The sequence below is a fragment of the Panthera tigris genome, chromosome D3, assembly GCF_018350195.1.
Source record: "Panthera tigris isolate Pti1 chromosome D3, P.tigris_Pti1_mat1.1, whole genome shotgun sequence".
Classification (NCBI taxonomy): domain Eukaryota; kingdom Metazoa; phylum Chordata; class Mammalia; order Carnivora; family Felidae; genus Panthera; species Panthera tigris.
In genome coordinates, this window is record NC_056671.1 from 26,827,841 (window position 1) to 26,842,375 (window position 14,535).

Here is a 14,535-nt window from a genome sequence, read left to right on the forward strand (position 1 = left end):
TCTGACAGATGGTTAGTTTCTGCCTGGAGTGATATATGGGAAGGACTCTGAACTTTTATCTGGGCTCAGTGGAAAAGAATGCTCTGATTGATTATTAATGTCTGCCCTGGGCATGGAAGGTGGAATGGTGCACCTTTGCTATCTATTTTTATATTTTTTTTCATTTTTCAATGTTTATTTATTTTTGGGAGAGAGAGAGAGAGAGGGAGAAAGAGAGAGAGCAGGGGAGGGGCAGAGAGAGAGGGAGACAGAGGATCCAAAGCAGGCTGTGCTGTCCGTGCAGAGCCTGACTTGGGGCTCGAACTCATGAAACTTCGAGATCATGACCTGAGCCGAAACCAAGAGTCAGACGCTTAACCGACTGAGCCACCCAGGTGTCCCTTGTCAAATGCAGGCTTAATGGACAAAGGGACTCTCATGATTCATACATGATTCAGCCAAGCTCACCCCGACCTGGAGTTTGATGGCCAAAGGGTCATGTAGTATTGAAAAGAGACTTTGCCCAACGCAGGGACACCGTCCCCCCATCAGGGCAAGGGAAGCCCACAGCTAGCAAGTAGCTGAGGATTAAGGCCACAGTCGCAAAACCCACATTATCCTAGAAGATGAGAAGAGGGGTGGCTAATGAGAATAAAGGGCAGGGATGTTAGCAGTAGGAAAGAGTGTAAAGGGAGGGAGAGAGGAAAAAGGGAGGCATCGAGATGGAGAAGAATGGAGAAAATGGGGTGGCAGGGGTGGAGAATGCAATGTGTAACCACCATCAGAGATTCCCAGAGGACCAGCCCTTCTCACAAGGAATCTCCTAGACAGAAAGTCAAGGAGTCCTTTCTTGGTCATTTCCAGTGATGGGGAGCTCACTACTAAGTAAAACGTTCAGGGTCTACTCTAATTTTACTCTTCTTTGGGACCAGAACTACAAAGCTCTCAGAGGCCACAGAACCCACCTTCTGGCATCCTGGAACAGTCTAGGGTCTTCAACTCCCTGTTCCCTGGGGTCTGCCACGTTTTCTTCCCACCCACAGAGCTGCCTTGCCAGGACAGCCACCTGCTGGCCCCAGTTCTGTCCTCTGGAGAGACAGACAAAGTTTTCCATGTGACACAAGTGGGGGTCTGCCCCCAATCTTCTCATCTGAAGCCTTCAGCCATTTCTCAGGTGATCCTTCAGATCACCGGCCACCGTCCCCCGGGAGATTTCTAGATGGTTCTCTGCTACAGAAGTGGACACTTTTCAGTTCACAAGAGGCTGGCCAGGGTGAACACAGCAGATGCTGTCCTTCAGTGGGCTGACCTCAGCCTTGGAGGTCTCACAGCCAAGCTGGGGCCCCACCTGCGTTTTGTCAAACCTCTTAAGGTGTCAGCTCCCCTTCTGTCCAGTGGGGGAGGTGGCTTTTCTTCACCGGGAATGTGGGAGTACTGGGTGCTCTGTACACCTGTGAGCCGTGACATTCACAGCAGCCCTGTCCCCTATTGTCCCCATTTAAGTTCTAGTCTTTTAGGTTCCTGGACCCGTTTCCAATGGGGGGAGGGGGAGGTGGCTCCCCACACACCACCAGGCTGTTTTCAGACTCCTGCAGGGCGACCAGGAGTCAACTCAATTCAACTCAATTCTGACACTATCTACCTGGAGACAACATCACATTCTGCAGGTAAAGGGCTCAGTCCCCCAAGACCACCCTCCACTTCGGACACCAATCGCAAACCCGAGCCATCACCTGTGCGTCTGACCAACTCTGGCTATAAATCAGAGGTTCCCATGACCCCCCTCCTTGAGTCTGGATTAATTTGCTAGAACAGCTCAGAACTCAGCGAAACATTTTGCTCCCCAGCTCACCCGTTTATTATGAAGGGCTAGAACTCAGGAAGAGATGCGCGGAGCAGGGTCTGGGGAAAGGGTGTGGGGCTCCCGTGCCTGCTCCAGGGGTGCAACTTTTCCCAAATTTCCACACGGTCACCAACCCAGAAGCTCTCCAAACACTGTCCTTTTGGGGTTTTATGGAGACTTTATTACATGGTCATGATTGATTACGTCCTCGGCCACTGGTGATTGAGCTCAATCTCCAGCGCGTCTCCAGTCCCTGTCCCAAGTCCCCAGTCCCCAGAGAGGTCAGGGGTGGGACTGAAAGTTCCAAGTGGTTGGCTCCTTGGCCAAGCACATCCTTATGTGCTTTTCAAAAGTCAGGTCATTAGCATAACAAAGGACACGTTAATCACTCTCAAGGTTTAGGGAGTTACCAGCCCTGATTTGTAGATGAAGACCGGATATATATGGGAAATATATTTTGGTCATATGAATATCACACCCCGTCGATTAAAACCCGCCCATGCTTTGCACATCAATGGCCAACAGGCGGCACCCACCTCCACCCCCTACCCCTTGCCTCTATCCCTAAATCGTGCAGTGAGTGTTTCTTGGAGAAATGATTAGTGAAAAGTCTTGGTTCCTCCAGCACATCACTCTCCTCTCCCTATCTGTGGTTGTCACACCGACGTAGGTTGGCCACATGCCTCTACCAGTCACCGTGTAGCTTGATGAGATGCTAAACCTCGCGGATGGGCCTCCTGGCCTCATGCAGGGGAGGCCCACGAGGTTTCTCCCTCATGCCAGTGTCAGCTCATCCGCAGTTGGGAACTGCCCAGAGTGTGGCATTGAGAGTGATCCCCACTAGCCCAAGGGCGTGTGGTGATTGACTAGTAATGCCTGCTGTGGGCACAGCAATGGCTACATGGGGTGCGTCTGCCAAGTATTTACCATTTGCAGGCCGGTGTTCCCCTGGCCACCTGTGAAGCAAGGAGCTGGGCATACGTCTGCTGGGGGGGCTCTCCTGACTGCTTTTGGGGTTTGAGTGCCCCATCAGAGGGCTGTCTTCCTACCCCTGCTGTGTTGCTACCTTGAGCTGTGCCGTAGAATACAGCACCCAGCAGCCGCAGGGTGGCTAGTTAAATTTTAATTATTTAAAATTAAGTTAAACCAAAACATCACCTTCTCAGTCACCCTAGACAGACTTCAAAGGCACAATGGCCCCATTTGGCCAACAGCTACCATGCTGGACAACACAGGTACAGAACATTTCTATCATTGCAGAAGTTCTATCGGATCACATTGGGTTAGGTCAGTGGTTTTCGCTGGGTATCATTGTGCCCATCAGTGGACTTTTGGCATTTCCTGAAGACATTTTTGGTTGTCACAACCAGAGGGGACCAGTGTTAGTGGCATCTGGTGGGTAGAGGCCAGGCACGCTGGTAAACATCCCACAGTACACAGGACGTCCCTCCCCCCACCCCCTGCCCCAGACACAGCAAAGAATTACCCAGATCCAAGTGTCAATAGGGAGGAGGTTGAGACACCTTAATCTAAAAAATCCATGTGAAGTGGAGAAGGGCATTAATGGGGAGACAAAGGGCAAAATCATCTTTCTTTGTTATCAATAGCAAAGAACAATAATAGAAAAAAAAGAGAAAACGAGGTGACCCACTGTGGACAAAAGAAGAGAAGAAATTCCCGGACCTATCACCACTTAGTAGCTCTGTGCCCTTGGACAGTCACTAAACCTCTCTGATTCTCAATTTCACCCCCCTTCCCACTGGATTGCCAATGGATTAAGTGAGGCAAGGAGTGTGAATGGGCTGTGTCATCTGTCCGTCTGAGGCAGTGTGGTATAATTTATTATCTTAGCTCCTGTTGTTTAGTATGCCAGACTAAATACACAGTCTCCGGCAGAAAAGAAAAGTCCCAGTTTAATTTCATTCTGCGTGACCTTGGGGCACGTAAATGTCTATATCTCACTTCGTGATCTGTAAAATGGGGCTAACAACTCCAGCCCAAGCTCCCAGGAATATCCAGCACCAATGAGACACTTAATTCCATTGAGCAACCGTCTCGCTCTCTCAACTCAACAGCTAATCCGGTTGCCCTCCGTGAAATCGAAACTCAAACCCCAGCTGGGACCCAAGAAACAGCTGAAGAGGCATTCGGTCTTTGATGGGAGGAGGTAAATTCCCTTGGGACCCAAGAAACAGATAAATTCCTGTTTCTCCGAGCGTGAGGGTTGGCCCGGTGTTTGGTGACCCCACCTTGCGGATTCTCAAGGATTTTTCCTCCGTGGCCAGAAACTGTAGTTCTTAAAGGTCACGAGGCGTTAGGGAGAGGTTCAGTGCGAAGCAGAGCAGGACAGGAAAGTCACGGAGTTGGGTGAGTCACGCCCGGGGTGGGGGGTGATTCAGGTGAAGGTGATGGTGCTTCTGGATCCTTCAGACTGAATGGGGGCGGCGGTGGTGGTGTGTGTGACACAGAGAGTCACACATCTGCCTTGAGAGTTACGCGATATGCCCCCTGCCGACCCCGCTGTGAGCTCTCATCCCAAAGACCTTGTTTGGTTAATAACGTTCATATTTGTTGCCTCTGTTGACACGAGACCTAAGCTTTAATCCTTTCCTTTGAGGCTTGGAGGAGGAGGAGGATGGACAGGGCTTTGGGGGTGGGGCTAACAGGGCAAATTAGGTTACTATCCCCAAAATGAGGCACCCCAGGCTGCTCCCCAGGTGTCAGCCTGGAGGATAGGGACTGTTTTTAAATTTCTGTTTTATTTATTTTTGAGAGAGAGCGACAGAGACAGAATATGAGTGGGGAGGGGCAACAGGCAAAGGTGACACAGAATCCGAAGCAAGCTCCAGCCTCCGAGCTGTCAGCACAGAGCCTGATGCGGGGCTCGAACCCACAAACCGCGAGATCGTGACCTGAGCCAAAGTTGGACGCTTAACGGACTGAGCCACCCAGGTGCTCCGAGAGCAGGGGCTGTTTTGAGCCTACCACCTGTACTGCAAAACTGTGTGACCTTGAGCAAGTTGCTTCCCTTCTCTGTGCTACAGGCGGGCCTGGGTCTGACAGCACCCCATGGCCCTCCACTTGTCTCAAACCCACGTTCTCCATTTTTTCAAATAATTCAATTTCACACAGCTTCTTGTGGCGGAAGGGTACCGTGAAATGACACGGAGGAAACTTAAATGCATGCCGTTCAGTGAAAGAAGTCGATCTGAAAAGGCGACATTCTGTACAATTCCAACTATAGGACATTCTGGAAAAAGCAAAACTATGGAGAGAGTAAACGGATCAGTGGTTGCCAGGGTTGGGGAGGAGTGAAGGGTGAACAGGAGGAGCACGGAGGAAGTGAAAATCCCCTGCATGATACCATGTCATTATACTTTTGCTTAAACCCGTAGAAGGTCCAACACCAAGAATGAGCCCTAATGTGGGCCACCTGGCTGGTCCACCCAGTTAAGCATCTGACTCTTGCCTTCAGCTCAGGACGTGATCTCACGGTTCGTGGGTTCGAGCCCCATGTGGGGCTCTATGCGGACAGCGTGGAGCCTGCTTGGGATTCTCTCTCTCTCTCTCTCTCTCTCTCTCTCTCTCTCTCTCCACCTCCCATGTTTGCTCACTCTCTCAAAATAAATAAATATTTAAAAAAAAATGAGCCCTAATGTAAACTATGGGCTTGAGGTGATAATGACGTGTCCGTGTAGGCTCATCATTGTACCAAATGTCCCACGCTGGTGGCGGATGTTGATGATGGGGGAGGCTATGCATGTGTGGGGACACGGGGTCCATGGGAAATCTCTGTGCCTTCCCCTGAATTCTGCTGCAAACCTAAAACAGCTCTAAAAAATAAAGTTTATGAGTTAAAAAGATTAACTGAAATTAATATAACACCGTATGTTAACGAACCGGAATTCAAGTAAAACCTTAAAAAAAAAAAAAGAAGGACGTGCCGTATCCCACAGCAGCGAACCTCCTGCTTAAAACGGACGGTTGGGACAGCGTTTTTCTCCACCAGGCCAGTAAGCCAGGACCCACTGAAGGGCTGTCTCATCACGGCCCAGGAGAAACACAGCTAGAGTTCCTGACCTTTTGGCAGCTTCAGGAAGTCCCTCTGGCTTTTGGGCCTTCTGTTCTCTTCTCGAAATGCCACCAGAAGGGCTTGATCTTTCCCCCGGCTGACACCGGCCTTGGGATATTTTGCAATAATCAGGCCTGAATAGAGGTCCGTGTGTGTGTGTGTGTGTGTGCGCGCGTGTGTGTGTTTCTTCTTTGTGTGACTATATGTTGACCTCTGACACAGGTCGGGGTTGGGGGTGGGGGGTCCCGGGCAGCCCCCCTCTGTGGTTTCATTAGCTCATGCCACAGGAAAGGCAGCTCTCCAACTCACGGGCACCGAGCCACCTGTGAGGTTTGAAATCTGCGGATTCCTGGGCTCCTTCCCCCAAGACGGTTGGGCAGGTCTCACACAGCACCTCGGGAATCTGCATTTTGAAAGGCCCCCAGGTGAGGCTGAGGAAGGGAGAGAGACTTGGAGAAATCCTGCCCCGATGTCGGGTCCTGGAAGAAAGCTCCGGGATAGTCCCACCCAACCCCCCTCAGGTCTGGAAGAGGAAACTGAAGCTTAACTGGGGAGGGACTCGTCCGAGGTCACAGAGTCGGCAGAGCCCAAGCTAGGCGACTCAAGGTGACCAGGCCTGCGTGCAGGTGGCACCGGGTATTTACTAAATGGTGACAGGGCGCTCCCTCATAGGTCAGGGGGCTAAGAGACCCTGTTCGTCCTCTTCCTCGCTCTCTCCCCAGCCCGCCTTCTCCTTCTGTTATTTTCTAGAGCTCACTCATAGCCTCTGCGACACAGGCCCTCCCCGAGCCCCGTGGACATATTGCTCAGCAAACACAGCTAGGATCAGAAGCAAAAACAACACCCAAGGAAGCCACCACCCTGCTGGACACTAGACGCTCCAGAGGGACCCTCAGCCACCATGAGCTGGTGCACTGAACAGGGCGGGCATCTTCCTGGCCCGGCCACAAAGAGAAAGTCACAGCCCAGTTTTCCGGGCCCTGTGGGACGGAAGCCCAGGCCCCGGCCGGGTCAAGGCCAGACTGGGCGGCTTGGAACCAGCTGGGCTTTTTCCTCCCAGCCGCCTCTACAAGAAAGCAGCACAGAAGCCATGTCTCTGCCGTCCGCAGCAGCTGCTGATGTCTTCCGGACCCCCAGGGAGGGAGGTCTTGTTAGCCTAAGGCCCCCTCTCTGTCCCCCCCACCCCCCTCGCCCCTGCCACTGAGGTCTGTGCAACTTCTCCATTCAAACAGACGCCTGATACAAGGCGTCCCCGATAAAGCGCCTCCTGGGACAGAGGGTCAAGTCAGCGCCACATGAAATTCAAGCTTTTGTCTGGGAACCACCATTCCCCTCCCCCACCACGCACATGGTTATTTAAAATCAAAAGCCACTACCATTAAGGCTTGTCCTCCACAGGGTTGGGGACAGGAAGAGTCACTCCCTGACCGTTAACTGACGACCCCTTACGCAGAAATCAGTGGTAGCGGAGGAAAAATAGGAACCCAGCAGACATACGTCGGCTAAGATTCCAAAGTGGAGGGTATCCTATGACTCTGAACATATTTTTTAAAATGGCTAGCCAACGGGTGGGTCCCGACAGACAAGGGGGAATCTCTGAAAGAGTCCGCTCGTCCTGGCGTTTTGTTCTAAAATGACTTCCACGAAATGCTCTTGCTTTCCAAGCGGACGATTCGGGCTGTCGGACGCGACCCGGCTGGAGAGGCCCTCAGTAGACCCACCGCGGGGCCAGACACCCACCGCCCCAGCCCCCAAAGGCACATTCTGGAAAATTATGCCCATCAGCTCGCACGCAAGCTGCCCATCGTAACACCCGGCCCCACGGTACCTTTTCTGCACGAGGCCACAGGTCACAGGCACCACACTGGCCCGAGAGGTCTCCCCGGCTGGCAGTGCAGAGACCCCAACAAGCCCGGACAGCAGGGGCGAAGGAGAATTGCGAGGAACACCCCCACCCACACCCTCACACACATCCCCTTCCCTGACTGCTCCTCCCCGTCCTCCCCACACCCTCCCTCTGCGCCAATGTGATGGCAGCAGCTGAGCAGACAAGTCATTTCTAAAATTAGCCGGTGAGCCCCAGGTCTGGCCGGGAGACGGCAGCCCGGGGTGGCCGTTGACCAGGCATCGGACAGCATGGACATATTTGGTGGCGCGGAGCAGGGGAGGGGACAGCTCCCCACGCAAGCACATTCTCAGCCGTCATCCCTGTCCCCGGGCAGGCCGCACACTCCGGCCTCGGCCCCACACAGATAACCACCGGAGGCCGCAGGGATTGGGCGAGGAGGAGAGCCGGGCCCCACACGCCAGCGGGACTCTGGAAAAAAATAACCGGAGCGAGTTCTGCTGCCTTGTGGTGAAGAATCGATGCAGGAAAACACGTGTCACACTCCAGATGCCATCCCGGGGGCTTTCCTGAGCTCATTTACTATTCCCGACAACCCCGCACCAGGTAGGGTTTTCCCCACTCTCGTTTGACAGAGGGGGAAACTGAGGCACAGAAAGGTCGACCAACTGGCCCAAAGCAGTGGAAAGCCGGGATTGGAACCCAGGCGGTGCTGGCCCCAGAGGGCCCAGTCTTAAATGCTGCATCCAACAGGATGCAATAAAAAGTGCTTTGTCCGGGGCACCTGGGTGGCTGACGGTTAAGCGTCCGACTTCAGCTCAGGTCATGATTTCACGGTTCGTGAGTTTGATCCCCGTATCTGGCTCTGTGCTGACAGCTCTGAGCCTGGAGCCTGCTTTGGATTCTGTGTCTCCCTCTCTCTCTCTGCCCCTTCCCCGGTCACACTCTGTCTGTCTGTCTGTCTCTCTCTCTCTCTCTCTCAAAAATAAATAAATCTTTAAAAAAATTTTTTTAAAAAGTGCTTTGTCCGCTGCCCAGAAGGCGCAAAATAAGAATGCCGATAGATTTAGCACATCACGCAAGATCGCGCAGCTCGCAAGGGACTCAAATCTAGGTCTTTCTGATTCCGAAGCCCACGGTCATTCCATTCAAACATGACATGCTGCTTCTCTTAAGAAACACTTCAGCCGGGGCACCTGGGAGGCTCAGTTAGGTTAAGCGTCCAACTCCTAATATCGCGATGCTCAGGTCGTGATTTCACAGTCCGTGAGTTTGAGCCCCGAGTCTGGCTCTGCACTGACAGTGGGGAGGCTGCTTGGAATCCTCTCTCTCCCTATTTCTCTACCCCTGCCCCCCACACTCTCTCTCTCACAAAAATAAATGAGTGAATTTAAAAAAAAAAAAAGAAAGAAACACTTCAACCAGTAGTATATGTTACTTTTCTACCCCTGTGGCTGATAGAGCAATCTATTCTCAGAGTACTTCCTTCCTTCTCGGTGCTGACAATTAGTAAAATGTTTACTGGCCCACCTGGGTGGCTCAGTCGAATCCTGCTTCGGATTCTGTGTCTCCCTCTCTCTCTGCCCCTTCCCCGCTCGTGCTCTCTCTCTCTCAACAATAAATAAACATTAAAAAATTTATTTTTTTAATGTTTACTCATTTTTGAAAGAGCACAAATGTTTACTCATTTTTGAAAGAGCACAGAGACAGAGCACAAGCAGGGGTGGGGCGGACAGACAGGGGGACACCGAATCCGAAGCAGGCTCCAGGCTCTGAGCTGTCAGCGCAGAGCCCGATGCGGGGCTCGAACTCACAGACCGCGAGATCGTGACCTGAGCTGAAGCCGGACGCTTAACTGACCGAGTCCCCCAGGCGCCCCTGAACATTAAAAAATTAAAATAAAATGAAATAATAAAATACAATAAAATGTTGATTTATTGTTGAGAGAGATAGCGTGCATGTGCCAGAGTAAGGGAGGGGCAGAGAGAGAGAGAGAGAGAACACATGCTTCAGTGGGAGAGGGGCAGAGAGAGAGGGAGACAGAGATTCCAAAGTGGGCTCTGAGCTGACAGCAGGGAGCCGGATGTGGGGCTTGAACTCACGAACCACGAGATCAAGACCTGAGCCAAAGTCCAAGGCCTAACCAACTGAGCCACCCGGGTGCCCTGAGAATTCGCGTTTTATTGGAAGTTCACGGAAACGCTTTTCTCTTGACATTGAAACTTGACCCCACCCTCACCCCCGCCCCCACACTCCCGCCAGCTCCTGAAGCCTCTTGGTGCTTTTCTGTCCCGTTGATCTTTTCTATCTTCTTGTGGCTGTCGGTCTTACACGGTGGGGTGGACACGCAGAAATAGCTCTCTAAGGCTGGGCCGGGGGTCTCCGTCAGCCTCAACCTGCAGTGATGGTTAGGTTGACCTGAAGGCAACTGAGTCCCGAGGGCACCTGGCACGTCAGCATTATCCCCCTGGTACCTGTGTTGCTGGAAAATCCATCAGGACAACTAAGTATTGCCTTGACCGCGCCGTAATGTAGGGCAGCCCCCGTCAGCAGTAGTTTGTGACCCGGCTGAGCATTTGTCTCCGGTCTCCAGGCTTCCATCCCAAGGCGGGCAGGACAGCACGAGAATGTGAAGGCACTATCACCAAGGGCCCCGGAAACTTGGCCCCTTCTGGTGTTTCTGGAGCACAGACCGTCCCGAGTGGCTGTAGGTCCTTTGCAGCACAGACCACAGACCAGGGAGCCGTGAGTGTGCACCCGTGCCCTGGGGGTGCCAGGTTATCCCCCCGGAGACCTGGCCCTGTCTTCAGTTGGTCAGTTCTGGGTCCACAGAATGGCCTAGGGATGGATTGTGCCATTTTACTGGGGCAACTGACTTCAGCCTCCCGATCCTCCTTCTTTTTTTGAGCAGGACCCTTGTGGGGGGCCCATCTCTTTTGCCCCTGGGGATGCCACATTCTATTCATCGTCTCCATATGGCCTGTGACTCGGGGGCGCCCAGTGCGCCCCACCTCACCGCATGCTAGGGTGATTGCTTCCACCTGGCTTGTGACGGCTGAGTGTTATCCCCTAGCCTGTGTCGTGTGGGGCTCCCATCATCCTCAGTGTTCTTAGAGAACTGTGTGTGTGTGTGCGTGTGTGTGTGTGCATGTGCTGGTAACTGGAGAACAGTCCTGTGCATCTGAGCGTCATGGTCCCCACAGGGATGCAGGGAACGGTCTGCGTCTGTGTCTGTAAGTGGCTGGTCCACAGCAAGTGCTCCATAAGTGCATGTGGAATAAATCGCCAAATGTACGAAAACTGGACTGGAGCAGGTGTCCCGGGATCTGGTCCCGCATCGTGCATTCTCTGGATGCCCGTCTGTCTGTCTGTCCATCTCCCACTAGTCTGTAGTCCCGTGTTCATCCTGGCTACCCAGCACCAGGCCAGGCACTAAGCAGGTGCTCATGGAATCTTTGGTGGCTGAAGTAAAACCAGTGAACAGAAGACTATATAGCCCGGAGTGTGGAGGGGAGAGAGATCCCTGTAGAAGGACCCCCAAAGCCCACCCCCTGGCCAGGGTCTGGAGGTGGTATGTGTGCCCAGAGCTCTGGGTGTCAGGGAAGGGCACAGGCTTTGGAGCTGGGCCCAATCCTGATCTCAAAGAAGTGTGTTCATCTCACTGGGCCTCAGGATTCCCTTCTACAACATCAGGATCCTTGGGCCACTGACTGCTCTAGTCCTTCATGGCCCATGGTAGGTGCTCAGGGAATGTTTGTTGAGTGACTGAATGACCGCATGTAGATCTGTAAAGGCTCCTCCTGACTCTGCACTGCCTGCAGAAGCAAGCCAGCACCCACTTCTTAGTGGTTCTGGTGGCCTCCGGGCCACCCCCGGTGGGTTTTCCGGCCTTACTTGGTACGTCCCTTCAAGCGTGTCCACTTCTCTGTATTCCTAATCCCTTCCTCCTCGGTCTACCGTAGGAATTCTGGCCAGCCTCCCCTAGCATTTTCTGTGCTCAGAGGAGACAGGCTGCAGGGTCCTTGTCAGGGTAACAACCCTGCAGCCCCGGAGAGTGGCCCTGAATGCATATACCCTCCCATATCCGGCCTTGCGGCCCCACTCCCCTTGCTCTAACACCCTCGGTATCCAGTCCCTGGAAAATGTCTCCCTGCCCCTGCCCATCCATGTTCGCTCCGTCTTGCAGCTGCATTGGCGTAGAACTCCCTTCCTCCCTCATCAAGCACTTCCCCAGCGGGGGGATGATGGGGCGTCACCCTAGCCAAAGGCCTAGTGGCGAGGAGGTAAGGGAGGGGCAGATCCTGGGGGTGGGGGTGCTATTTCTCCATAGGAAGGAGTAGAACACGTCTGCGGCCTCGGAGAGGTCAGAGGAATCTGGAGGTCCAAGAGTTCCAAGGGCGTCAGCTCGGATGTCCCCATCCTGTGTGACAAGGTCTCATTCTTCCCCAAGCCGAGCGTGCCTTGGCCAAGCGGACAGACCTGCCTTGGGAGTTTAACCACCTTTGGAAGTCACCTGATCTCATTCCTGGGTCCTAGGTCTGGTCCTCGTTTTCCTTCCCGCCCACCGTGGATGTGGCCCTCTCAGTCTGGCAGCTGGTTCCTCTCGGCTGTTTATCTTTCCCTAAAGCATCCATTAAGCTTAGTGATAGCCGCCCATCGCATCGTCCCCCTGTCCGGTAGTTACTGTCCCTCCCACTTTTCGCAAACTCTTTGTTGCCCTAAATAAAGAGGTCGACGGAAGCAAGCTCGAAACTGGCTAGTTCATTCAGGGGTTGCGGACGGATTGCAGTTCTGGACAAGCAAAAATGGTAGCGAGCTGCAGGCGAGCCGGCTGGGGGTTTGGGATAAGTTACGTATGTTTCTTTTAAATGTTTATTTATTTTGAGTGGGAGAGCACAAGCAGGGAAGAGGGAGAGAGAGAGGGAGAGAGAGAGAATCCCAAGCAGGCTCTGCGCGGTCCGCGCATTAGAACAAGGCGTAAGAGACCTAGGATATCTTTGATTGGGCAATACGGGTGGAATGGGGTTTTGTCCGAGTCGGATGCGCTTCCGGAGGGGTTATGAGATCCTGTCTCCCGTGACAACAAAAGACGAACCGCTGTTAGCACTGAGATGATAAAGGAGGGGGAAAACACAGACGCTCCACTGGCATGTGTATATCGAATAATGCAGCCACAGTTAACGTCGTGGCAAAGGTGGGTTACGGGTGAGAAGGCAGGTGCTGTGTCTGTTAGCGTCTATCGAGGAACAGGCCTATTAGGATTTGTAGACTCAGGCAGCCTCCTAACGAGTAGCCAAAGTTTCATCATGCTGAGATGTTGGGCGGAGTGGGGAGGTCGATAACGGATTCATTAATAATTTTAAGGAGTGGGTGAGACTTTCGGAGGTTGGTCATTAAATTCTTATAGTTGAAAGACGATGACGGTTTTTTCACATCATTGGTCACAGTTAGATTCCATGCAGGAGTGATGGGAACATGCACTGTATTAAGTTTCGGTACCCTATTTGTGATTAGATTTTGTAAGTGTTTCGTCAAAGCCTTCTCCAGTTTATGGTGGGTTTGGGTTACGCATGGGTTAAGCGTCAAGCCCGGCGTGGGGCTTGAACTCACCAACTGTGAGATCCTGACCTGAGCTGAAAGCAAGACTCAAGACGCTTAACCCACTGAGCCACCCAGGTGGCCCTGGGATGATAGACTGTATTTGTGGGCAGGGAATGTAACAAGGGGGCAGTTCACTCAAAATGCGCCCCACCCCCCACTAAAGTGAACGGAACCGGTGAAGCCACACGAAGCTGCGTTCAGCCCGGCCCTGAGTCATCCCCCTGCCCCCACCTCTGGCAAAATTCGCCAAGGTAGATATGGGACAAGCTTGGACCGATGCCTCAACATCCAAGAAGATTCCCACACCATCAGTCTTCTGTAAATCAGTGTTATCCTCCTGGGGGCACATGCTCGAGGTTCCTTTCCAATGTTGTAGTTCTTTTTTTTTTTTTTTTTTTTAAGTTTATTGATTTATTTTGAGTGAGACAGAGACAGCCCAAGGCAGGAGAGGGACAAGGAGAGAGGACAGAGAATCTCAAGCAGGCTCTGAGCTGCCAGCACAGAGACTGACGCGGGGCTCGAACCCACGAACTGTGAGATCATGATCTGAGCCAAGACCAAGAGCCGGACATTTGACTGGTGCCCGCAGTTCTTTTCGAGACTGCGACCTCTTCACAGCTTGGTAGGACATAGCGGCCAGTGTATTCCCTCCACTGGCACACCGTCCCAACTCACCTCTGTTGCAAATGTGCACTCTCGGAGCCCCCTCTCGTTGAACTAGGGGCTTTCTATGTTCCATCTACGACCACCGATTCCCATCTCTGACCACGGCCAGCCGGGGAGTGGGTGATCCAGGCCCCCACGCCCCACTTCAGCCCTGCTTTCTCCCACCGCACCTGGGACTGACCTTGCAGACTGTTGTCTTGGGGGGAAGCTGCCTCTGAGACAGAATTCAAGTAACAGAAGTTTATTGACGAGTTCTCTTGTACCTATACCAATGGAAGGATGGAGAAGAAATGAGGATTGTGGGGGGGGGGATGTCTAGCTGTGACAAAGGCCCCCCAAATGGCTTCGGGCAGCCAGATGAGAAGTTCTTCCGTGAAGGACGATCTGGACAGCACATGATGCTACCCACTACAGACCCTTGGCCAAGGTCATCCGTGACATATTTGGCAAGGTAGAGCGACTCATGACCACAGTCAGCACCATTGCTGCTACGCCTGGACACAACGCGTCCACACTCACCCCTGCAGT